Here is a 24,589-nt window from a genome sequence, read left to right on the forward strand (position 1 = left end):
ACTCCGCTCGCGGAAATGGCACCCGGCCGGTTCTCCCAAAACACACCTGCCCTGGGCGCGCCAGTGGGGGTCCCTCCACCTGGCCCGAGCGGTACTGAGGCCCCTCCCAAGCCAGGTTCCCCCGCAAGCTCGGCAGTCTACACGCTTACCTTCGGGGACCCACCCCCGGCTCGTGGCTAGAGGGAAGCGCCACACCACACCACACCACAGCTGCGCCACACTTGGCCGGGCTCCGCACCGCGCCACCCGCCCCCAGCGGCGCCCGCCCGGCTTGGTGCCGCGACCCAACCTCCAGGCCCCACCCCTCACTGCTGGGCCCGCCCTCACCAAATAACAGGCACCGTCTCCCAGCCGAAGGGGCGTTCCCTCCGCCCGCTCAGCCCCGCCCCTAAAGCTCTCTGGGCGCCTGGGCTGGAGCAGCTGCAAACAGGACAATCCTCGGCGGCGGTAAGTAAATAAGAGGAAGTGGGGGACCCTGAGCACGTGTAGCCCCCAGAGAGGAAGGGCTGGACTCCGACGGACGAAAGAGCGAAAAAGGCAGCGAGCTTCACCGGCATAAGACAAGAAAGAGGCTTGAGAAGGGAAAGACAAAGCCCTCTCCTCAGATTCCAGCCAAGGTGGAGGACCAGTTGAGACCTTAAAACAACGTTCATTCATTCAGGGCATTGGCACAACCCCTCCTCTAGCTGAATAGGAGTCACACACGAATTCGGAGTTACACGAATGAGAAGTCATTGGGAATGGTATTCAGAGGAGGCAAAGAACAGAAGTAATGCATTTACTGACACCCTCTGCCCGTCCTGGTGCTTCCTTTTAAAAATTGTGGACACTGACTCCCAGAATCCTCACCTCAGACTTAAATTAATGTTAATCATTTCCTCTCCCTTCAAACAGCTCATGCACATTGGGAAAGAGCAAACCCTTTACCCCAGGCAGGCCAAGTCTAAATAAAAATTGTAGGAGGCCATTTTTGGGTTTTTGTTTGTTTGGTTTTGTTTTTAGTTGTAGATAGACACATACCTTTATTTATTGTTACTTTTTTTTAATATGGTGCTGAAAATTGAACCTAGTGCCTGCCTCGGGCTCTGTGAGCGCTCTACCACTGAGCCACAACCCCAGCCTGAGGCCATTGTTTTTGACCAAGCTCTTGCACTAGACCCCAACAGACCAGACTAAAAATCAAAACTACCCATGATAAAGTTCCACATCACCAAATGCAAACTAAGTTGTGTTTGTGTGTGTGTTGGTACTGATTAGGGATCGAACCCAGGGACATTCTACCACTGAGTTTATATCCCCATCCCTTTTTATTTTTTGAGACAGGGTCTTGCTAAATTGCTGAGGAACACGTGTTCCTCATGTCTCAGCTTTCTAAATCGTTGAGATTACAGGCTTGTGCCAACTAAATTTTTATCTGACCTAGTAGTAGGGGTGGGATGAGAATGCCAACTTTCCCCAAACAGGCCAATCAACATAACAATGAAATTCCCTGTGCTTTAATCCTTATATCCTTTAATCCCTACAAAAAGTAGCCTGAAGTAATCTGCTGTTAACCTATCAATTTATCGATTACTTTTCTATTGTTTTGTTTCTCTGCCCTCACTTTACAAGGAAAGCAACTTTCTGCTTTTTCTTTTATTCTATTTTCTATAGCCTTTCTCTGTGTGTAAAACCACCCTCCTCCACACGGTTCACTGGAACACTCTATGATAGGTAGGTAGGTAGATAGAGTTTATATAATATTAATTCTAGAACAGCAAAATAAAGTCATTTAAGATATTTCTTTTAACTAAATTGCTGTAATTTTTTACATGAATATCCATAGTATACTACTTAGAAAGTTGGTAACTGGGTGTATAAATAAAGAAAAAGGAGATTAATTGAAAAATCAAGTCATTTGATCGATAATAATCGAATTAAGGCAGGGAAACAGGCCTTGCTTTGCCAACAGGCAGGACTGACACATGGCAAACTTCACTACAAGAACTTCAGAAAAATACCAAGAGGCCAACCTAGTTGCATGGCCTTAAAGAAAGTCACAATATCTGAAGCTCTCAATTTTCACATCATTAAAATGAGGGGATTCAGTTAGGTGACCTCTAAATATCCTTCCACACATTAGAGTTTATTTTGCCAGGCTCAACTCAAAAAAAGATTCAAGAAATGCCTATCAGGGCTATTCCATTCAGGAGCACACAGAGAAGGTGGGAATTTTTAGCAGAAGTCTCCTTCAGGGATCTCTGGCATCAGTTCATTCAAGCTTTCCTTTCTTTGTTATGATTAAAGTGTCATTCTTATCCTAGCTCAAAACCTTTGAATTCTTTTCTTTCAATCTTGACATTTGGTCATCAGGTCCTTCATTTTCTCTTTTACAGAATCTCTTTAATTACTCTCCCCATTTTCACTGCCATCTCTTTGTAAAGAACAAATTCAAAGAATTCTTGATCTTTAATTATAGCAGGTGGGATTAATAGAAAACCATGCTCAGCTCAGGTGCCTCTATTTGCAATAAAATACTATAGTACTCAGGATCTGCACCACTTAATCTGGCACTTAGCAGAGCTACTCTGGTTTTGTTATTTTTGTTGTTGTTATTTATCTCTAAAAACTAAGCTGTAAATCACTTACTAGATGTACACAAGCCCCAGACAATCCCGGCAGAAAAGTCTGTTTTCAATATCAGAAGAAGCCTAAAAAGAATTATATATTCAACTACAATTAGGCTTTTAAGGTTATCTATAATAGCAAGGTTCTCTATTTTTGTCTGAAATATTATATTACAGTAACACTAGTTACTTCATTCTAACCAAAGGCTTTGGTTGGCAGTTATATGTGACTTATGTATAAAAATTGGAAAAATAATTTTTTTTAAATAAGACTTGTTGGATCTTTCAGATCCATGGAGATAAATTTAAAAAAAAAAAAAAAGTAGGGGCTGAGGTTGTGGCTCAGCGGTAGAGTGCTCACCTAGCACGTGCAAGGCCCTGGTTTTGATCCTCAGCACCGCATAAAAATAAATAAAATCTCTAAACTTGAGTTTAAAAAAAAAGTAGTCTATTCTTTGTCATCCATTGCACTAACAAGTTATAGTTAGTGCAATGTTTTAAAATACATGAATCAATCTATGATTATTTTTAGTTTTTCTCATGCTCTCTTGCTATAACTAAAATACTGATTTTTTTTTCTTCCCATGCAAATAAGATAGTGAGAGTTTCCCCTTATATTTTCATAGAAATCCTCAAGAGTAAGACAATAATCATACAACACTTCTTGGATTTGGACTAGAATATTTTTCAATGTTCCAGAAATAAACTCTGAAATCATAGTATTCCCTACATGAGGGAGTTCAATATACTATTAAGATCTTCAGAGAGTAAATTTTCCTTAACTGCAACCTTACCCAGATGGCACAAGTAGAGGCAGAACCAACTTTGCTAAATGCCTACCAAGTAAGAGTAAAAAATGATTTGCAATCTATCAATGGCCCCTTGTGTTTTGAAAATGTCACTGGCACATTTCAAGGAGGTCCCAGAGCTGTGAAGTCTGGCCCAAACAATCTATAAATCGCTACACACAGCAAACCTTCATAATGTTCTATTATGTATTAAATAGGCACACTAAATAAAGTTGCTTTATTTTAAAATGTGGTGTACCAAGTGCGACTGGTTATAGACTATTGGAACTTTTGTCTTCCTCTCCTTGAAATGTGAGGTTATTATTAACAGTAGAATTTTGGGGGACTTCTGAATTCAGCCAAGATTGAGTAGCTAGGACTAGATAGACCCTCCCACCTGAACCAACCAAAAGGAAAAAAAGAGCCAGACGAAATAAATGAAACAACAGTTTTCAAAATATTGGATATTATGCAATGAAAACAAGTGATCCTCAGAGATGGAAAATAAGCAAGTTTACCCCAACTTACTACATTCAGACAGCTTACAGGCCATGGCACAGGGATAAGGGAAAGGAATTCAGGGGAGCCCAAACAGACTCCCTGAGTTGAGCAAATAGAACTGGGAATCCAGGGAGAACAAGATTGCCAAAGTTCACAAGGCAGAGTACAAGAGACAGTTAACTGCACAGAGAACCCCAGAGACTTGCAAGAGGGTTCTCCCTGAGAACTTTACATTGCTGATCAGTGCATGCATATATAACAAAACAAAAATTATGAAAGGTCTAGGACACAAACCATTTGAAAGCATTAGAGGGAACAATAGTGGGCACTCACAGAGAACCAGGAATCATTGCTGTTCCCAGCAGGCCGACTAGAAAACCTCCTAGTTCCAAGGGTAGAGTGTTCAGACGAGTCTTGCAGTAGTATTGGAGAGGAATTCGCTCTAGACTAAATGCTTTTTGGATCTTGCCAATAAAAATCATAGAGGTAAGGTCCAAAAGGAACAAACTATTTCAAGGTAATTTAACTCCATTTCAAATTCAAGTACATTTGTGGGAAAACAAAAATATCCAGCACCCAACAAAACTGAGTTCACCATGTCTGACATTCAATAGTCAGTACTGAATAACTTACATTCAGTATCACAAGTCATGCAAAGAAACAGAAAAATATTACCCATTATAAGAAGAAAAATCAATCACTGAAACTGATCCACAACTGAGCTAGACGTTAGAATTAGCACACTAAGTACTAAATGCTAATATACTAAAAAAAAAAGTTAAGAGATAATGAAAGTATAAAATTTTCTAAATCCAATTTCTAGAAATAAAAATCTGTATGGTGAAAATTATAGCAGGTGGGATTAATAGAAAATTAGACATTGCAGAAGAAAAAATTAGTGAACTTAAAAACAGCAAGAGAAACTTTCTACAATGAACTATAGAGACAAAAAAGAATTAAAAATAAAAAGTCAAAAATGAGCTACAGGTAACTTTAAGCAGCCCTAAATACTTGTAATTAGAGTCCCTGAAGGAGAGGATAAAGGTGGTTTGTGAAGAGGACCAGAAAAGACATCTGACAAAATAATGGCTGACATATTCCAAATTGGATGAAAACTAAACTCATAGATTATAATAACTTCAGTGAATTTAATTCTAGGAAAATGAAGAAAATGACACAAATATACATTTTAATAAAATTACTAAAAACTAGAAATTTACAAAAAAAAAAAAAAGCAGCTGGGTATAGTAGCCCATGTCTATAATCCTTTCAACTTGTGAGACTGAGGCAGGACAATCACAAATTCAAGACCAGTGTGGGCCTCCTCCCACTCCTTGAACAAGAAATGTTCAAGGAAGCCCTGCAAACCTAAGGATATTTATTCATATTTCTGGAAATATAGATCTACACAAGAAATAAAGCATACTGGAAATAGTAAAAATGATAACATTTTTAAATGTAAATCTCCTTAAAAATAACAATTATTTTTTAAAATGATAATAATTTATCGTGATTTTTATAGCCAATATATAAGTACAATGATATTAGTAGAATAAAGGCTAAGAGACATGAAAGTTAGTTATTCTAAGCATAAGTATTCTATAAGTACTGTGGTATAATTCAATTAAAGATAGACTATAGTAAATTAACACCTAAAACCACTCATAAGAGGAAAAAAGAATTTGTAAATAATAAGCCAACCAAGGAGATAAAATGGAAAACATAATGTTCAATCCAAACCAGAAAAAATCCAAACCAGGCAGAAAACAAAGAAAAAGGGAACAACATATAGGTCAAATAAAAAACAAAGAGCAATATGGCAGACTTAAACTTGACTCACATAAATAATAACATTAAATTTCATGGTAAAAACATTCAGTTAAATAATTTGTCACACTGAATTTAACTATATACTACCTATATATACACACTCACAAAAAAAACCCCTGCACTTCAAATATGAAAACACAATAGATTAAAAGTAAAAAGTTGGAAAAAGGTATACCATGTTAATGTTAATGCATATGCCAACTAATATGCCAAGAATATTTCAGAATAAATGCTATTACAGGGGAAAAGATCATTTCATAATGATAACAAAGCCAATTTATCAAGAGAATATAATAATCCTAAACATTGATGTACCTAATAACAGAGCTTCAAAATAGATGAACAAAAACTGAAACAACTTAGAGGAGAAATAGACACATCTATTATTATAGTCAGAGGTTTCAAAAACCTCTTTCATAATATTAGCACAAATAGAGGGAACAACAGCAGAGATACAGAAGACCTAAACAACACTATATCCATCTTAACCTAATTGATACATATATAATACCCTCAAACATAAAACTATATATTATTTTCAAGTGTATGCAGATATTTACCAAGACAGACCATGTTCTGTCTCATAAAACAAGTTTTAATAAACACAAAAAGATTCAAATCATATGAAACTATGTTCTCTAACAAGATGAAATTAAATTAGAAATCAATAGCAGAAAGATATCTGGAAACCCTTCATATTTTACATCAAAATATATAATTCTAACAATGCATGAGTCAAAGAAGAAATGAAAGAAAAATTAGAAAATATTGTACTGAATGAAAATGAAAATACAACATACCAAATGTTTTATATGGCACTAACACAGTAATTAGGAGGTAATTCCCATGCTGGAAAAATCTTAAACAATGAATTCAGCTTCCACCTTATAAAATTTAAAAGAGAAGAGCAAATTGATCCAAAGTGGGAGAAAATATTTGCAATTCATATATCTGATAAGTCTAGAATCCAGAATACATAAAGAATCTGTGCAACAACCAAACTCAAACAGCAAAATTCAACAACCACCAAAAAACCCAATTTCTTTTTTTTTCTTTATTTGTTCTAATTAGCTATACATGACAGCAAAATGCATTTCATTTCTCTGGTTGTACACGATGTAGAGTTGCACCATATGTGCAGTCATACATGTACCTAGGGCAATGATGTCCATCTCATTACACCATCTTTCCTGCCTCCATGCCCTGTACCCTCTCCTCCTTCCCCTTTGCCCAATCAAAATTCCTCCATTCTTCCCACGCCCCATTATGTATCAGCATCCACTCATCAGAGAGAACATTCGGCCTTTGGTTTTTAGGACTGGCTTACTTCACTTAGCATGATATTCTCCAATTCTATCCATTTACCTGCAAATGCCATAAATTCATTCTCTTTTAATGCTGAGTAATATTCCATGTGTGTATATACTATAGTTTCTTTATCCCTTCATGTACTGAAGGGCATCTAGGTTGGTTCCACAGTTTAGCTATTGTAAACTGAGCTGCAATTAACATTGATGTGGCTGGGTCACTATAGTATACTGACTTTTAAGTCCTTTGGGTATAGACCAAGGAGTGGTATAGCTGAGTCAAATGGTGGTTTAATTCCAAGTTTTCTAAGGAATCTCCATATTGCTTTCCACAGTGGTTGCAACAATTTGCAGTGCCACCAACAATGTATGAATGTACCTTTTCCCCCACATCTTCGCCAACCCTTATTGCTTGTATTCTTGATAATTGCCATTCAGACTGGAGTGAGATGACATCTTAGAGTAGTTTTGATTTGCATTTCTGTAATTCTAGAGAAGTTGAGCATTTTTTTCATTTATTTGCTGATTGGTTGTATATCTTCTTATGAAACGTGCCTGTTCAGTTCCTTAGCCCATTTATTGATTGGGGTATTTATTTAAAAAAAAAAAAATTAGGGCAGGGGTTGTGGCTCAGTGGTAGAGTGATTGCCTAGCATGCATGAGGCACTGGGTTCGATTCCTGGCACCACATAAAAATAAACAAACAGCTGGGTGTGGTGGCACACACCTGTAATCCCAGTGGCTGAGACTCAAGATCTTGAGTTCAAAGCCAGCCTCAGCAATGGCGAGGCACTTAGCAACTCAGTGGGACCCTGTCTCTAAATAAAATACAAAATAGGGCTGGGGATGTGGCTCAGTGGTTGACTACCCCTGAGTTCAATCCCTGGTACCAAAAAATAAATAAATAAATAGATAAAATAAAGGTATTGTGTCCATCTATAACAAAAAAAATTTTTAAAAAAAATTTAAAAATGGGCAAATGACTAGATGATATATTTCCAAAAAAATATATAAACAGCTAAGACGCACATGAAAAGATGCTCAACATCATTAGTCACTACTAAAATGCAAAACAAAACCACAGTGAGATACCCACTAGGATAGTAAGGACAAATAAAAAATAAAGTGAGGATGTAAAGAAATTAGAGCTCTTGTACCCTATTGGTAGGAGTGTAAAATGGTGTAGGTGCTGTGGAAAACAGTTTGGTGGTTCCTTAAAAAGTTAAACATAGAATTGCTACATGACCCAGTAATCCAAGTATTCTCTGGAATTTACCCACTGTTCTCTGTATATAAACCCTAGAGAATTGAAAACAGGCATAATACTCAAACAAATATCTGTATGTGCATGTCCACATCAGCACTATTTATAGAACCCTAGAGGTATAGACATCCAAATGTCCATCGGCAGGCAAATAAATAAACTGTGGTATACTCATTCAATGGAATATATTCTGGATTCTAGAACTTTATATGATTTGCAAATATTTTTTCCCACTTTGGTTCAATTTGCTCCTTTTTTTTTCTTTTTTGGTTCTACAAGGAAGAAGCTGTAATCATCAATTCAAGACCTTTTTCTTTTCCAACATTAGCATTACCTTCTAATTACTGCCTTAGTGCCAGTCATAAAAATGAATGAACATGCTACAACGTGAATGAACCTTAAAAATATTATGATAAGTAAAAGAAGCCAGACACAAGAGGTCACAACTGTATGATTTCATTGATATACAGATAATTTCTTAGAAACAGAAAACAGATTGGTAGTTGCCAGGGGATAGGGGAATGGTTAATAATTGCTTAATGGGTTTGGCATTTTATTTTGGATGCTAAAAATGTTTTGAAAATAGATGTGTCCATTGTACAACACTGCAAATGTACTAAATGTCACTAAATTATTCACTTTAAAATGGTTAACTTTATGTTATCTGAATTTTTTCTCAATTTTTAAAAATACCTTAGCTGGGCACAGCTACCTGTAGTCCCAGCTACACAGGAGATTGAGATAGGAAGATCGCTTAAGCCCAGAAATTTTTTTATATATTTATTTTTTAGTTGTAGGTGGACACAATACTTTTATTTTATTTTTATGTGGTGTGAGGATCGAACCCAGTGCCTCACGCATGCTAGGAGAGCACTCTACCACTGAGCCATAACCCCAGCTCCAAGCCCAGAAGTTCAAGGCTAGTCTGGGCAACATTTTTTTGAGACCCTATCTCAAAAAAAGAAAAGAAAAAACACTTAACAATATCCCACTGAGGACTGAAAAAAATCTCAACAACTCAGTCTCCTTGGTCTTCCATATTCTCACCATTATTAAATCCTACTTCCCCTGCAGGCACGCCATGCTCCAAGCAAAACAAACCCTTTCCTTTATGTGCAACACAGCACACTTCTCTATATGTTTAAGTCCTGCTCATCCTTCAAGGCATAATTCTAACACAAGCTCCTACAAGAGTCTTCCTCATTCCTTCAAGGAGGAATACTCTTTCCTGTAAGCTCTTATAAGCAGTTTATCTACACCTCTGACCTTCTACCCAAGTTATTTGTTTGTATAAAACATGTTCTATTTTAAACAATAAGTGCCAGAAAGAACCATATGATTTATCCTATTATTCCCAGAGTCCTTTGCATACTCTTTCTATATAAGTAGTCTCCTAAATATTTGTTGAAGGAAAAAGGTTAATGTAAAATGACTTTCTGCATGTGAATTCTCTTGGCTTTCATTTTAACACGAGATGTGTTTTTCTGGTGAAAAAATTTAACTCTAGCATGTTTAAATATATTTGAAAATTTCATATAAGACATATAATTTCCTGGGCTGGGATTGTGGCTCAGCAGTAGAGCACTCACCTAGCACGGGTGGGACCCGAGTTCGATTCTCAGCACCACATAAAAATAAAGGCATTGTGTTGTGTCCATCTACAAAAAAGATTCATTCATATTCTCTCTCTCTCTCTAAAAAAAAACACATATATATATATATATATATATATATATATATATATATATATATATATATAAAATTTCCTGATGGATAATTATAAAAATATTTCTGAACACTAACATAAAATAATTAGAACTATTTGTATTGTTCACAATAATTGCTGATAGTCTTAACAATAAAGAGCTTAATAATATCTAATACTTATATTGCATTTACATTCCATATTCTCCAAGCACTTTATTAATTCACTTGATCCTCATAGTAACCATATGAACTAGGCACAATGATCAACTCCATGTTACAGGTAAAAGAAACACCTGAAAAGTCAAATAACTTGCCCCCAAATAACTTAGTAAGTGGGGCTGGGATTAAAACCCAGACACTCCAGTTCCAGGTTACAGGCTTTTAACCATTATACTAGGTAACCTCTGTATAGTAACAGTTTAATAAAATGGCTTTTCAAAGGTCAATGAATGTCCAAGAAAACATTTCCAAATATTCTAGAGTAGGTTAATGTCAAACATTCACTGTTTTCTCAGCTTTTATGCCCTAGAATTCTGAGATGGCTGATAACTTTTAGAAATAAACTTGATTTTCCTGGGCTAGGGATGTAACTCAATAGTAGAGCATTTGAGCTCCACACAAGAACACAAGAAAGCACACAATTAAAAATATAATAGTTAATGAACTAATGACAAAGGAATACATTAAAAGTTTAAATAAAGCAATGAAACTGTACATTTACTAAAATATAGACAAAAGAGCCAAAAAATTTTATATAGAAAGATTTCTGATAATTCTTTTAATAGTGATTTCCAGTAATTCCAATACAATTCCTATATAAAATAGTGCTTTTATACTATTCTTAAATGCCTGTTGATTTTCATGAACTATAATGTTATATTAATGGGACTAGATTATATAAAGGAGAATTATTGACCTATTAAATAATTACATTCAAGCCTCACTTAGCAGTGATCCAGAGGAAATAAAATATGATAAACAACAGTTAGAGGCTATTCATATTGGAGAGGAAACAAAAATCTTTAAATCTGACATCCAATTAAATCTTTGTCTCTACTCTCAAAAGTTAGTTTTCTATTCATCTTGTATACAGAAAATTACCTTAGTAATGATGTGCTGAGTGATTTTATTTGATGCTGGAATTTGGGATAGGCCTTTAGGTTAAATTTTTTCTCAAATGATTTATAAGATACAGTCAGTAGTTTTAAATTAATGTTTAATTACTCTTATTTCTTTGAGAATGTTGCTAAGCCTGGTGTGGTGGCACATGCCTGTAATTCTAGCAACCTGGGAGGCTTAGGCAGGAGGATCTTAACTTCAAAGCTGGCCTCAGCAACTTACCGAGACCCTGTCTCAAAATAAAAAATAAAAATGGCTGGGGTTGTGGCTTAGTGGCTAAATGCCCCTGGGTTTAATCCCTAGTATAAAAAAAAATTTCTTAATTCAGATTTTATTAATGGAAACAGAGATTACAAGCACAATCATACCATGTTTATCATTAGGCATTCTTTTGCATGCTAAAAGAAAATTCTTTTCTACTACATGAGTTTTATGATTCAATAGATTATGTCATAAGTAAGTGTGTTCATTTGTTTTTCAATTCGAGTCCCAGGGTTCAGCACTAACATTCATTCATGTGAATTTAATTCCTGGGCTTTTACTATAGTTTAATTTCACCTCTTAGTTTTCAAAAAACCCTCAAGCTCTCTTACTTTGTTGTTTTCTCTATTCCTACCAAATTTGAATCATAATCATATCTATATTCTAATAATGGAATCAATTAGGAAAAGATGATCCAAAGTCACTTATAGAGAATGAGGGGGAAAGGGAAGAAAAGAAAAATAACTATTCCTAATTCCATATTCTTGATCAGATATTATGATTAATAAATTGATAACAGCTGATTTACTTAATATTTCCTATTAATTAAATACAAACATTTTATTTGGCAAAGAGTATAATAAAAATTCAATTTAATTCAGCAGGTATTGGCTACTTAATATATACACAGTTCTCTACCAAACTCTGTGAATGTACATTGGGTGTATAAACAATTAAAAAAAAAAAAAACCTTTGAGACTACCACCTATTGTGCATAAAAGAAGAAACAAAGGTTACTGAGTATAGAAATTATAGAGAGTGACCAATGAAGTCACCAAAATGGTGACCTTCCTACAGTGAGGGGAAGAGGGTATGCTAAGTGAGCTCAAGCCACACCTATTATAAGCTTAAAGATAATGTACAAAGTTGAAAAAAAGAAAGGTGTAAGTTTATTATTTAGAGATACAGAGGTAAATATAAAAGGAACTATAAGCAGGAGTGATTAAACATGATTCCATCTCAAAATTAAATAAATGAACCTGGTTAAAGGAATTATTTCAAGTGACTTGAAAATACAGAATATCCCTAGTGGGATAAACCCTAAGGAAAAAAAGAACTATAAAAATCTTAACTCTATTAAAGTAATCATATTATTGATGATGGTATTATTGAGACCATGTTTGTATTTTCAGATACGAAAATGAGTAATTACCTTGGTGTCCTTAGAACCAGGAATTTTTATGTAGCACAAAGAAAAAAATAGATGAGCTGAGATTTAAAACAAAACAAAAAGTTGTAGTATTGCATTTCAGTTGAAAATATCAAAATGAATAATTGTTATATTTTACCTTTTAACTATACATCTGTAAAAAACTAAAATCAATGTAACTTAGTGAAATGAGCTCCCCTAGTATCAAGGTTACGGTCTCTTAAGTATTCCCCAGTAAAATGCTCCTTGTAGAATTGGCTGATTGCTAATCTGAAACAGAAAATGTACAAGATGAGCCTAGAATGTAAGTACTTCCTTACTTAGTGGTATGATCAATGACTACCAGAGTCATGTCAAAGGCCTAAAAACCAATTTGAAGAATTAACCAAACAAAGATAGGAAAATTGAGCATAAAAAAGAATGACTGTGATGAGTTGAAATACATTGATTATTTAAATCCAGGAGTTTATAAAGATACTAAAATATAGAAAACAAATCTTACAGATTACTTTTGGATAATGCTAAGGCAATAAATCATTATTTTGGAAACTGGTCAATAAAGGATAAGAATCAAGCCTGTATTCTGCCTTTCCAATATAAATTGCACCCTGGGGTAACCAAATAGTTAATGAGGGGAAGTTTTTCTTTACATAAGAATCTTTGTCAATGAATAAAGAAGAGACAGAGGGGCTAGCACTGTAGTTCAGTAGCAGAGCACCATGCTTAGCATGCATGAGGACCTGGGTTCAATCCCCAGTATCCACAAAGAAAAAGGAAAGAGAGAGAATGTGAGAATATAACCATTTTGCAACAAATTAGTTAATGAATTAATGCATGAAGACAGATATCATCAATGGCTGCTCACTTCATAAAAGGAGACCTTTTATGAAATATATAAAATAATCTGAATAGTATCATTAGCATCCATAAACCTATTGCTCTTTTCAACCGTTATCTAACTATGGCTAAATCTTATTTCAGCTAATTATTCCCTCCTCACACACACTTTATGCCTCCTGATAGAAAAGCACATCATCAGAAAGTATTCTTTCCCAAATATTTGAATCCAATCTAGCTCTAATTTCCAATTTATAGGAAATACAGGGGACATAAGCACATGTTAAACAACATCATAGGAATGTGATAAGCAAAATCTAATGGAGAGGGGCTTGGGATATATCTCAGTTGACAGAGTGCTTGCCTTTCATGCACAAGACCCTGGGTTCAATTCCCAGCACCATTAAAAAAAAAAAAAAAGTCTAATGGAAAATTCTGACTAAATGACCTAGTTTCTTCATTATGTAAATTGTAAGGAAAAAAGAGAAGCAGGAAGTACATAAGACATAAAAAGATATGTCAATTACCAATTGTAATGTATAGCTCTTATTTAAATCTTGAGTATAATTGAAAAATTATGAGGCAAGTGGAGATATTTGAACATGGCTGGATATCTGGTGACATTAAGAAATAATTTTTGGCATGATGGTATTATTGTGGTGTTTCTTTGAAGGAGGGAGATAATTAGCTGAAATATGATTTAGCCATAGTTAGATAACTGTTGAAAAGAGCAATAGGTTTATGGATGCTAATGATACTATTCAGATTATTTTATATGTTTGAAATTTCTATATTTAAAAAAAACTGTAGTAGCACAGGGACATGTCTTTATTTTATTTGTTTCATTTTTTTTTCATGTGGTGCTAAGGATTGAACCCAGTGCATCACTCATGGTAGGCAAGTGCTCTGCCACTGAGCTACAGCCTCAGCACCTGAAATTTCTATATTATAAAGGGCTTTTTCATTAAAACAATATTTGCTTTAGAGGAATGGCAAAGCAGAAGACTGTTGTTTTTCATTATAAGCTGACCTGTATTTTAAAAATTTTTTAGATACACGTATGTATTTTATTTCTAAGGAAGTAGCCCTATTAATGAGATAAGAAAGACACATACATTAAAGAATTTAATTAGTCTATGATTTAGTTCTAAACTGAATGGTATATAATAGCAATTCTCAAGGCATAGTCACCCCTAGAAGACCCTCAGACCCCTTCAGGGGATCTATGAAGTCGAACTGTTTTCATAATAACCCTAAAATATTATTTGGTCTTTTAATCATGTTGACATTTGCACTGATGGTGGCTAGAACTGCTGGGTCCTGGTGTGAATCAAGGCAGTGGAGTCACTGTATTAGTAGTCCCTGCATTCCTCACCATCACTTATTTGCAGTTAAAAGAGGGGAGGGGAGCTGAGGATGTAGCTAAGTGATAGAGCCCTTCCCTAGCATTCATGAGCTCCTGGGTTTGATTCCCAGTATTAAAAAAAAAAAAAAAAAAAAGTCAGATGGCACAAATGAAGCAGTAAAAATTACTAATTTTATTAAATCTTGACCTATGAGTACATTTCTTCTTAGTATTTGGTGTGATAAAATAGGAAGTATACAGGGCTGGGAACATAGCTCATTTGTAGAGTGCTTGCCTAGCAACACACAAGGCCTTGGGTTTTATCACCACCACTATTAAAAAAAAGATAGATATCCAGAAAGTACATCTTCTATATATCAAAATCTAATGATTAAAGGAAAAATCCTTGTGTGATTGTTTGAATCGCAAACTGAACTAGCTGCTTTAACATAAAACTCTTTGTTTTTATTTGAAAGGATGACTGACAAATGATATTATTTGCCAAACTTGGGTATTTGGCAGACACTTTCTTGAAAATGAACAAATAAACCTGTCACACCAAGGAAAACAACTTAGTGTGATTGTTGGCAATGATAACATTCAAGCTTTTAAATGAAACGGTGTTTTGGAATAGTTGTTTCTGTCACCATGAGCTTGTCTGCTTCCTTCCACTGAGAGAATTTGCTCATATATTCAGTGATATTCACAAATTTTATTTTTAAAATATTGCCACAAAAATACTGTCCAATGCAATGTGTTAATATTTGGAAGATCTGCATAAATCAGGGAACCACTATTTTCCAAATGACTAATACATGAGATTGTAAGACCATGCATGCATCAAAATCCATTCAAAACATGACTGTAGGAGGTTGAATGGTGGTCCCCAGAAGGATCTTGAGATGAGATCACCAGTTATCCAAGTGAGCCCTAAATCCAATGACAAGGGTACTTTATGAGGTACAGAAGAGGAGAAGACACAGAGACACACAGAGGACTTGTAAAGACAGAGGCAGACAGAAACTGGGAAAACAGGAAGGGGTCAACTCCTAGTCACTGGAGAGAATGCACTTTGGCTTGTACCTTGATTTCAGCCTTGTTTGGCCTCCAGAACTGTGAAACAATATTTCTGTTGTTTAAAGGCACCTAATTTATGTTAAGCTGTTATGATCCTAGGAAACTAATACAACGATCAATGGATCTTAATGTAACTGAGTACGAAAGTGTATTGACATGGATTCAGAATCCACATTGCATCTAGTCTTTTAAAAACTACCACTTATTGAGTCTTGAGAAGATATCCACAATTTTTTTGTGTATCAGCAACTAAAATCAGGGGTACTTAACCACTAAGCTATATCCCCATCCCCTTTTTATTTTATTTTATTTTGGGGGGTACCAGGGATTGAACTTAGGGGCACTCAACCACTGAGCCACATCTCCAGCCTATTTTGTATTTTATTTTGAGACAGAATCTTACTAAGTTGCTTAGTGCTTCACCAAATTGCTGAGGCTGGCTTTGAACTCGTCATCCTCCTGCCTTAGCCTTCGGAGTTGTTGGGGTTACAAATAATGCACCATCATGCCTGGTGGAACTGTGTATTCTTGAGCAAGTTTTAATGTCTTTGTACCTAGGTTTCCTCATCTGTAAAGTGGAATTAATAATGGTACCTATCTTTGTGGTTGTTGTGAAAATTAATTGTGTGATAATGTAACATATACTTAGCACCTGAAACAGAGAAGCATCCAATATGTGTCAGCTATTTCTTTTAGAGCTTTGCAATTTTCAGAGACTTTTCACCTAGTATGATCTCATTTGATCACCTTAGAAACCTGTGATTCCCCATACTCCTCCAACTCTTCACCCCCTTCCTTTTCCCTCTTCCCAGCCGTGCCCCAGTCTCAAAAAACATAGAGGCCCTCCATCTTATTTATTCTCCCTTAGTATCTCCCACATCCTCAAACTGATGTGGTCTGAGCACCTGGGTTTCCTTCCCCTACCCTCCTCTAGCTACTTCCCCTTCTCTTTCTGGGAAAAAAAGAAACCACTTTCGCTTCTCTAAAAACCACATACAGGACACTTTTTTTTTTTTTCCTGAAATGTTCTTTCTCCTCAGTTTTTGTCAGGGTAACTCCTACTCCTTTCTCTGGGTTCATTTCACCTTCTCCCAAAGTTGCCTCTGTCTTTGGCAACTTGTGGGGGCTGGGGTGTTCCCACAGCCTCATAGATTTACTTCTATGCTAAATTATCTTCACATATAATAATTCTCTTTGCATGTCTATTTTCTTTATATCCTCAGGCTTAGCATAGTGTCTGACACACAGGTGGCCAATTACCCTGGTTTGCCTGGTAATTGTCTGGTTTGAACACTCAAAGTCCCTGTTTCAGAAAATTCCCTGCAGTCCCAGGGGTGGACACCATACCCCACACTCAGTAACTTTTATTCAATAAACAAAGAATCCACACTTGGCTGTCTTTTCTTCACCTTTATTATTCACTCTTCAATCCAATGTCATCAGCTTCTGCTCTTAACCTCCTCAACCTGCTGGCACAGTGCTCTCCTCATGGACATATCTAATGGACAATACACAGTGTTTCATAGGTCAGTCTCTCAATAAATGATCTTTAATAAAAAGAGATTATTCATCCAGTAGACCTATTCTCATACTAAAGCAATGCAGTTTTAAAATGTCTAGTGTTTAAGTAAATTCAAGGCATCATCTCATGTATTATTTTACATAATTCTAAATATCATGTCATACTTAGGATTTCATTAAAATAATCACAAGATATAATCAAGACTACTAAATGTTTTCTGAATAAGAAATTTCCAGAAGTGATGAGTCAAAGTATTAATAAAGCATTTAAGGCAATGAGGAAATCAGTTCTTCTTTTTCATAAAATCCAAACAAGAAAACAGAATTGTATTTTAGGAAGCTCATATGCTATTAATTTTCTGACTGTATTTGTTTAATAATATGTTTTTAAAGTAAATTTGGGGGGCTAAGGATGTAGCTCTACAGTATAGTGCTTGCCTAATCTTTTGTACAGCCCTGGGTTTGATCCTCAGCACCACAAGGAAAAAAAGAGCAAAATTTAAAAAAAACTATTTTAAATAATACAAATCTAAGTCTACTATATGCCTAGAATATTAAAACTTTCATTTTTTTCAATAAAAAATATAAATAGAGATTTTTAGCTGAATAAAAAATATACGGGGGCAGGGCTGAGGTTATGGCTGAGCCATTGAGCACTTGCCTAGCACATGTGAGGCACTGGGTTCAATCCTCAGCACCACATATAAATCAATAAATAAAATAAGGTCCATCAACCACTTAAAAAACATAAAAAAGTATCAATAGAGCTATATAATATTTAGAGTATATAATATTAGCTATATAATATTTAAAATTTAGAGTAACAGTGTTCCAAATGTAAGAAACTCAGCTTTCCATGCAATAATTTTGCCCATTTTGTCATGTGTTGACCAAAGGTAATGGGGATTTCAAAAGTATATAAAAGAATAATTTTCTGAATAGTACAAAATCGACATATCCTTAAAGCCCTTCATATTTTCTCCATCATCCTCACGGAAACATTCATACAATTAGAATATCTAGTCATAGTTTCACAGGAAATAATTTGATAGCAAACTCAGAAGTCTCTAATGGCAAACTCTGACATGATAGGTTTCAAATTGATGAGTCCACCATTTTTGTAAAAGTAACTCAGACAAACTGATGACAATAGTATGTAGGCAGTTTTCAAAATTAGAATTGATGAGCCTGCTTCTTCTACTTGTCAGAGTTTATTGATGGTAACATCAGTGGTGTTAGAGGGAAATGCAAACTGCTGGACTGGTCCTGTGGGTCCCTTGCCTGCGGGTGAGCAGTAAGCCAGGTCCTGGAGGACCATAATGCTGGTGTTGCAGCAACAGAAGGGAAGACACATGGCCCACAGGCAGAATAAGCTCAGCATATTGATAATGTATTATCATAAGATGGAAGAATCAATCAAGACTTGACACATTTATAAATTCCCCTAGGAAACACTCGAAGTCTGAGAGCTTCGCAAACAAATTATTTCAAGAATTTGGAGCTCCCTCCAGCAACTCACTGGTGTTTTTACAGGCGGCTAATTCAGCACAGACAGGGATCAATTCTTTAGAAGTCACTGAGCATAAACAAATACTACTTCAGTGGCAGATTTTTTAAATTTACCAAAACTATCTCCAAATGAAATTTTCTAAGAATCAGAGGAAAGGTTTTAGACTATATAACTTTCTACTGGTCGTTTTGACTCAGCAGGACATCCTGAGTAAGCAGGAGCAAAGGCACTATGTTGGATGATTTACATACCTCAATAAAAAGAGCCAAACACGGTGCTGAGAACTTCACATGCTTACCGCATGTGAGCCCTATGAGGAAAACCTTATGCATTCCCTTCCACCAGATGCGGAAAGTGCAACATTCAGTAACTTGTTCAAATTCACACAGTACAAGAATTTCAGTGCTGGAATCCAAGCTGAGACCTGTCAAACACTAATGTTTGTGTTCTGTCTGCCATGCTACGCTGTATAGCACATTGCATTCATTTTTAATAGATACTAAAACCGATTAAAAAAAAGTTGCTAAGTGACTAAAACTTTAAAAAATAAGAGGATTTTTAACTTTATATTAAAATGGCATGTGAACTGGGCACAGTGGAACATAATTGTAATCCCAGCGGCTCAGGAGGCTGAAGCATGAAGATCACAAAGTCAAAGCTAGCCTCAGCAATTTATCAAGGCCTTAAGCAACTTAGTGAGACCCTGTCTCTAAATAAAATATAAGAAGTGCATGTGTCTCAGTGGTTGAGCACCCCTAGGTTCAATCCCCAATACCAAAAACAAAAAGGCACATGAAAGAATTTTAAAATGATGACACCTCATACTATTCTTCCATAATAAGCACCATATCAGATCTTACCTTCTCCAGTCTATCCATGAGTCCAGCCCTGAGCCTTCTAAAACAGTCATTTTTTTACTGTACGCTCAGAAAGCCACAGCTGTTCAAACTACTTGAAGATAGTCTTATTTGTAAATAATTACTCTGTAAGAAGTTTTATTGGAAGTTACTGAGATGGAAAAACCATGGTCATATGTTTAAAAGAAAAAAAGAATACTAAAATGAGGTTAGGAAATAAGACCATCTATTTTTAAAATAAACCTCACACCTTAATATTATGAGAACTCACAACATTCACAAAGCCACATTCAGCCTGTTTCGTCTCCTGATGTCACAACGCTGGATATTTGAATTGGCCATGACAGACCAACAAACACTGGTCTGTCAGATTCTAAAATTACAAGGACAAAAATAAACTTTGCTGTTTTGAAATGGGAAACCCTAAAAGGTAACTTAAAGTCGACATGGCATTCTCTCTAAGCCCTCTGGAAAAAGCATACCAATTAATACTTTCACAAAGATTTCATCTGCATAATTGCATTAACACTGATTAGTTAAGTCCCAGCAGCTCTGTGTAGGAGAAATTAGCTTATACCCTCTGTTTTTAATGTTATATATGGAGAAACTTCACTACTGAAAAGTTTTTGTTGTTTTTAAAATGTTGCTACAAAGATGTTTCACTCTTTCTCTCAGATTCCCCTAAAAACAACAGGGAAAATACAATAGAGCCTGGCACAGTGTCATAAGCCTATAATCCCCGGATTTGGGGGCTGACACAGAAGGATGGCAGATTCCCATCCAAGCTTGGCAACTTAGCAAGACTTGTCTCAAAATAAAATCAAAACAAACAAAAAAAGGGCTGGATGATGGGCAATAGGGGAAAAAAGAAAGATAAGAAAATTAGAGGATCAATTTAAAAGATACAACACAGAACTAATTGAAGTTACAGAAAGAAAATTATTTCTCTGGTAATTGTATCCAACAGTGATGATGAAATTATCAAAGAAATAATAAGAAATTTTCCAAGAAATGAACAACATAAATCCTAGATTTCAAAGATCCATTGAATGTCTGGTACAGTAGCTAAAGAAAGGTCTTGTTCCTCACAAGGCAGAAAACTTTCATTGTGAAATTTCAGAACAGAAGGTATAAAAGGATCTCAAAAGCCTCCAGAGAGGAAGAAGCAGGCCACAAATAAAAGTTGAGAACAAGAATGGCATGGTTTCTTAAGGCAAGAGTGGAAACTAGAAGACTCAGAGCAAAGCCTTTAAAAGTCAGAAAGAAAATAATTTTCAAGCAAAGTTCTAGAACCAGCCAAATTAGTACTCAAACGTGAAGAGAGAATACAGGCATTTTCCAGACAACGTAAGATTTTTAAAAATTACTTCCAGGGCTGAGAATAAAACTCAGTGGTAGAGGGTTGGCCTAAAATATGTGAGGCCCTGGGTTCTATCCCCAGCATTGCTGGGGGAAAAATAAATAAAAAGCCTTTCACACATACCTTCTCAGGAATCCATTTGATTATGTGTTCTACCAAAATAACAGATTAAACAGAAGCAACAGCAGCAGCAGCAGCAGCAGCAGCGCTGCTACTACTGTAAGGGATCAAGCCCCAGTAATAAGAAGCTGAAATATCCAGGATTTCAACAATGCAGCAGCATCCCAGATTAGACTGGGATGAGAAAAGAATCCTAGAGAAGGATTTTCAGGGGAAATAGAAATGAAAGATTCCAAGACTTGACTGCGTGGAAAATTTTATAGTAAGGAAGATTTAGAGGCAAGTTAAATCAACACTTATGATAAAACAAAGTAGCACCCTAAAAACTATATGAAGTAGAGTGCCTCACTGACAAGTCCCTGTATCAGGGAATGAGGAATCTGAGGAGATAATCCAGATAGCATGTAGACCAGTGTTTTTAATTTTTTTGTATGAAGACAATAAGAAACACTTTATACACAGTGAGCCAGTAGTATAACAAAAATACTATGAAACAATATCACCCTGTCTATGTACAACACATTTTGATATTTTCTATTCTGGTCTATTTATTCCAGGCTTTTTGACACAGTTTATGACCCACTAAATTGACTTCATGAGTCACTGATGGGTTTCAACCTACATTTTTAAAAACAGTGAACAAAAGACTATGGTATGTTTCATTAAAAAGAAAACACGTCTGGAGTCGAGAACTGTAGAAGGCAAAGAGGACGACAAGAAAACCAGAGATCTGATAGGAAAGTATCTGAACTGAGCTTTCAAGAAAGGGTCATATTTGACAGAGAATAGGAAGAAGGCCATTGCAGGTGAAGGAAAGATAAGTAAAGACTCACAAACAGTAAAACAAAGGATGTGCTAAAGGTAAAGCAGAGAAAAGGGTAGGTGAGTTGAAAGAGAGTAGAAAATGGAGACAGAGACAAGTTGGAGACTACCACAAGAGGTTAGACAATTGTACTAAGGAAGTCTGATATTATTCTGACAGCAATGGTGATCCAGAAGTGTAGGCTGGTGGTATGCCAGCAAACTGCAGCAAAAATCTCATGACAATTTACTCATGAATTTTTTTTTTTTGCTTTATAAAAATAACTTCATTTAATTCTGTTGCTAAAACATATATGTTCATCATTGAAAATTTAGAAAATACACATAAACATTAAGTGGATATTATTACCATTAATGGGATTTCACAGAAAGGCCATCAAAGTGACCAAAAGGAGCTTCTCTATACATGTATGAAGATGTGAATTTGGTGTCAACATACCTTATATACAAACAGAGATATGATAAATTGTGTATAAAGGTGTATTAAGAATTGTAATGCAAAAAAAGAGAGCTCATGTATAATGGCATAATTTGGCGTGAACATACTTTATATACAGAGGTATGAAAAATTGTGCTGTGAATGGATAATTATGAATGTAATGCATTCCACTATTGTCATGTATGTAAGAAATAAATAAAAAAATAAAATATTTGGTTAAGTTCTTACTCATGAATTTTATATGCACGAAAATTACAGAAATTAAGACGTGGCATGTGGCTAGAAATTGAGCTGAGTTGTTAATGAACCAACAGTTCATTTTATTTACCTGAATTTTTTTTCTCTTGAACCTTCCATGAAAGAAGAGAATGAATCGATTTCAACAGTTCAGACCCTGAGGAAGAGAGTAAGCTTGTCCCTCATAGGACAAAGAGATGTCCTTACTTTCTCCATTCATGATCAACTACAATAATACCAATAGCTCCTTGTACCTGAGATCCAGCCTTAAGAAACTTCTCTCACTTTCTTGACTGCCCCAGGCTCTCTTCCCACCAGGATTTTGTTCTTGCTGTTCCTTCAACCCATAATGACTTCCTGATAACTCACCTAAAGCTAGATGTTACTGAGCTTGAGAAGCCCCCACCTGATCCCACAGCTTGATATGGGTGCACTTGCTCCTGGAGCACTGCCCTTATCTAGCATTTTTTACCCTAAATTACAGTAGCTATTGGTCTTTAAAATTAACCCAAAACCTCCTATAGAGGCTATGTTGGTTGGTTTTCATTATAACCAAAGCCTCCTTTTCTGTAGTATAGTACCTAGCCCACAGTGGATACTCAATAAGTATTTGGTAAATACAAAGCGTATCTTTAGTGCACCAACATATAATGTTAAAATATATACTCTGAAGCTAAATCTAGCTTTGAAAAATCAAAATCTGTTCTAAGCAATAACAATCCATATTCTCTGCCTGTTCTGCCTGTTAAGTAAACAGATCTAACTCTACAGACTTATTCTGTAGAAGGGATGCCTAAAACAGGTTAAATAGTTAAGACAGGGTAAGGAGTTTGACCTTGAACTAATAAAGAGCTATTGTGGGTTGAGAAAGGTAAGCATGCAATTATAATAGGACTTTAAGAAGATTAGTCTCCCCTGGAATGCAGGGTAGAACAGGGAAAACCTTTTTCTCCATTTTTTTTTTTTTTTTTAGCCTGTATTTTAAGGTGTGAGCAGATGACCATGCCACCATGAACAATCAACTACAAAAACTGAGTTTGCATGGATGGACCTTAGTGTTCATTAACTCAACAAACATTTTTTTAAGGGTCTACTATATTTCTATGCATGTGCTATGCTGTAATAAAAAACCTTCAGATCTGGGAGTGGTGGTGTACACCTGTAATCCCAGCTACTCAGGAATCTGAAGCAGGAGATCACAAGTTTGAGGTCAGCCTGGGCAACACAGCAAGACCCCATCTCAAAACAACAAAAACTTCAGGCGATGCAGTACAGTTCAGTGGTAGAGTGCTTTCCTAAAATGCAAAAGGCCCTGATTCAATTCCCAGCATGGCAAAGACAAACAAAAAACAAATCAAATTACAACCTGAAAAATACTGAGAGGGATTATAAGGTGTTCAGAGCTAAGCCACATTAATAGTCACCATTCTTGTACAGTAAGGCAGTCTCTGATGCTTAACACAAATGGGAAAAAAATCCATATAAAATATTTTTCTCAAAGAACCAAATCATACTTTTCTTATTTGTTTCCTACTTTGTTAATGCTATGTATCAATAAATAATTTCAGTGAAAGTTATGAATTCCATGAACATGTCTCAGGAAGACTTCTTCATGGACTGCAAAAGTACAGAGATATCTTAAAGATATAACTCTAACACAATAGAGTGTTAGGATAGAAGTATCTAGAGATTACAATGGTAACACCTGTGAGAAACAAGTTTTTCAGTTTGGGGTGACATGGAGGGAGGAGAAAAGTTAAGGATGATGACCTGTATGTAGAAGGTGGTTCTTGAGCTCAAGACAGACTAGTGAACTTCAGAGGGACAGTATTCTAAGAACACTGGTTTATTAGCATAGTGTGTGTGGACATAATTATACTGTTGGAGCTGAGAGCATCAGCCTGTGAACACCAGTAGATACAGAGGTCAGC

At 35.8% G+C, this 24,589-nt stretch overlaps 1 protein-coding gene across 9 annotated transcripts in view; it reads right to left on the bottom strand.

The window, feature by feature from the left end:
* Nucleotides 1-24,589, bottom strand: part of Sgk3 (serum/glucocorticoid regulated kinase family member 3) — a 117,976-nt gene that overhangs the window by 73,696 nt on the left and 19,691 nt on the right. Inside the window, exon 1 of one of the 9 annotated variants that reach the window (XM_048782975.1) lies at nucleotides 150-274. The exons of 7 other annotated variants lie outside the window; for them this stretch is intronic. The gene's annotated coding sequence lies outside the window, so the exon portion shown is untranslated. Of the gene's footprint in view, nucleotides 1-149; nucleotides 275-24,589 lie in introns of those variants that run through there. One more of the 9 variants, XM_048782977.1, reaches the window with a different exon arrangement.

Source organism: Marmota marmota, unplaced genomic scaffold, assembly GCF_001458135.2.
Source record: "Marmota marmota marmota unplaced genomic scaffold, marMar, whole genome shotgun sequence".
Lineage (NCBI taxonomy): Eukaryota > Metazoa > Chordata > Mammalia > Rodentia > Sciuridae > Marmota > Marmota marmota.